This window comes from Lolium perenne, chromosome 2 (genome assembly GCF_019359855.2).
Source record: "Lolium perenne isolate Kyuss_39 chromosome 2, Kyuss_2.0, whole genome shotgun sequence".
Classification (NCBI taxonomy): Eukaryota; Viridiplantae; Streptophyta; class Magnoliopsida; order Poales; family Poaceae; genus Lolium; species Lolium perenne.
Genome location: NC_067245.2, coordinates 160,605,867 through 160,608,438, shown reverse-complemented (window position 1 = coordinate 160,608,438; position 2,572 = coordinate 160,605,867). Strand labels below are relative to the sequence as shown.

General features: G+C 42.7%; 1 long non-coding RNA gene across 1 annotated transcript; it reads right to left on the bottom strand.

The window, feature by feature from the left end:
* Window positions 1–2,150, bottom strand: LOC139835225 (uncharacterized). The gene is made up of 2 exons (XR_011750994.1): window positions 2,065–2,150; window positions 1–269 (listed from the first exon to the last, which is right to left on the bottom strand). It is a non-coding gene; the product is annotated as an uncharacterized lncRNA (long non-coding RNA).
* Between the last annotated feature and the right edge of the window lie 422 nt (window positions 2,151–2,572).

Sequence of the window (2,572 nt, the reverse complement as noted above, 5' to 3'; positions counted from 1 at the left end):
TGATCAGTGTGTCGTGAACACATAACCGAACTGATATCAAATTACACCATCCATTACAAAGCGGAAAAAGAAAATTACAATGAGGTCACATGACCAATACTTACATAATAGCCTCGAAGGGCCTAACTAAACATCAGAGTAGCATCATCACTTCAGCAGCGCAGTACCCAAGTCATCTGCCATAACCCTACAGGCAACTGACTGGGAAGACGTTCCTAGCTCGCATAGACGTCGTCAACTCCTTCTTCATCTGTCGAAGTCCTCCAGGTCTGGCCAAGTAAATAGCCAGGGACAAAGCCGTGAGTACATTTGAATTGTACTCGCAAACCATCAAGAAGGTGATAACAATTCTAACTAAAGAAGACAGGAGAGGAAGAATAGTTTCTCTGGTGGATATAGCATGTGAAAGAGAATCAGTTTCTCTTGTGGATATAGCATGTGAAAGAGAATCAGTTTCTCTTGTGGATATAGCATGTGAAAGAGAATCAGTTTCTCTTGTGGATATAGCATGTGAAAGAGAATCAGTTTCTCTTGTGGATATAGCATCCCACATCACAGTTGAAGGGGACACTAAGAAAGTCCTATGACATCTCTATATCTTTGTTAAAGCAGAGTTCCTCTACATGAAACACTAGGAAGGGTCACCCTCTTTTGTTTCATTTTCCTCGACCATCTCCACATGGTCGGCACACCATCTTTCCCGTACCCTTCCGGTACTTCCAACACACATTTCCTTTGGAAATCATTTTCAAAACCAAAACTCGACACAGCTCTGTAACGGCCATCCCAACCGTCCATGACCGCGGACGCGGCTATTCGAATAGTTTTGACTCTGCAGAGTTTGCACACTTTCACCACAACTATCCGGATACCTATCGTGTGGGCATCATCCCCGCATAACGACATATGCCACGACGGATACCCGGACATAACCTTTCGCCCATTCGACTTAACACGAGGTCCTACCCTATGGAGTATGTACCTCCCCGGCACCGTGGCAGCTCACCTCCTCTAGAGCATGGCTCCACCGCCAAGCCATGAGACCCATGGTGTCTTCCGGACGGGTCAGCCCCGAAGGCCTCCCGTTATACTATTGTCCCAACCTTGACAACCCGGACTCGGGGGTAACCGTACCCTTGTATAGTTGTGCGGTGCCTCATGCTAAGAAGAACAAACGTCAAGTTAAGCCCCGTGCCCACGTTGGAGTAGCTATGGTTGCGCTGTGTAATTGTTCCGGGCGAATACAAAGAACCATGTGTCGTTTTTTTTCTCAAAACCCAAGTCACACACATATTCCTTTTCTCAAACATCTTTGACAAGATCCTTTTTGCCTTCATAAACCATACGCTTGGGTAAGGTTATCTTACCCAAGGTTTTCATAAACATTTACAACAAGGTAAACCTTGAGGGGTTCCCAACCTAAAGTTTTATGTAGGAGCTAAGATATAACAATGGCATGATGCTAGACGTCATACCTCTAAGGAGATGATAATTGAGGTGTCAAGGGGATCATACATGCTTAGGATAAGCACGCATGGGGACAACATAAGTAGGAGGATTCAACAAAGGGTCATGATGTTGATCATCATACCACTAAGAAGATGGTAAAATAGGTGGTCAAGGGGGCATACATGCTCGGGGTAAGCATGCATAACAACAACAAGGGGTTCAACATACTTGGGAGTAAGTATGTATAGCATCAACAAGAGGTTCGGCACACTTGGGAGTAAGTATGCATAGCATCACAAGGTAGAAGGTATAACAAGGGCATGATACTAACCATCATACCACTAAGGGGTGCAAAAAGGGTGTCGAGAGGTCGACACACTCAAGGTAAGTGGGCATACCCATCACATTTAGAGGGTACACCATGATCATGATGTTGACAACCACCATTCACAAAAAGGGGTTTGTCGGCGAGGTGCCAAAGAGAGTAAACATGCTCACGGTAAGCATGCTCCGACAACAAAAGTAGAAATCACACAAGATAGATCGAGAGACAATAATAATAACAAAGTAACCACAATATGTGATTCAATATTCAGAGATCAAGAGATGGCTTGCCTTGGCTTATTTGTCCCTGGACTTCTTCAACTTCATCAATATAAGAATCCCGTCAATATAAATAAAATCCTTGTCCGAACTACTTCTTCTTCTTCTCCGGAATCGTTCGTATCTATCGTCGGAAAATATAAAAGGAACACAATCAATCATATTGCACCAATCATAACAAGCATGCAACATTTAACAATCAACAAGCAATAGCTAACCACCTTACTACGGGCTAACATACAAAGAACTTATAGATACTGCAAAGCAACTAAAAGAGAACCCATTTTATTTACCTAGTAAAGGTATGAGAGTATCACAACTTAGCAATTGCCTTTCTCGGTATCACCATGGTATAAACCAAATATCCCCTGGTAGATAACATCCTAAAGAGGACAAGTGCATTAGTTTGACATCAAATACAATCACAAAGCATTTTCAAACATTTTTGAAAAAGTAGAAAACAGTTTTCCTAACTTAATTTGTTCCCATAACACTACAACCAAAAAAAATAGGAAGCAAA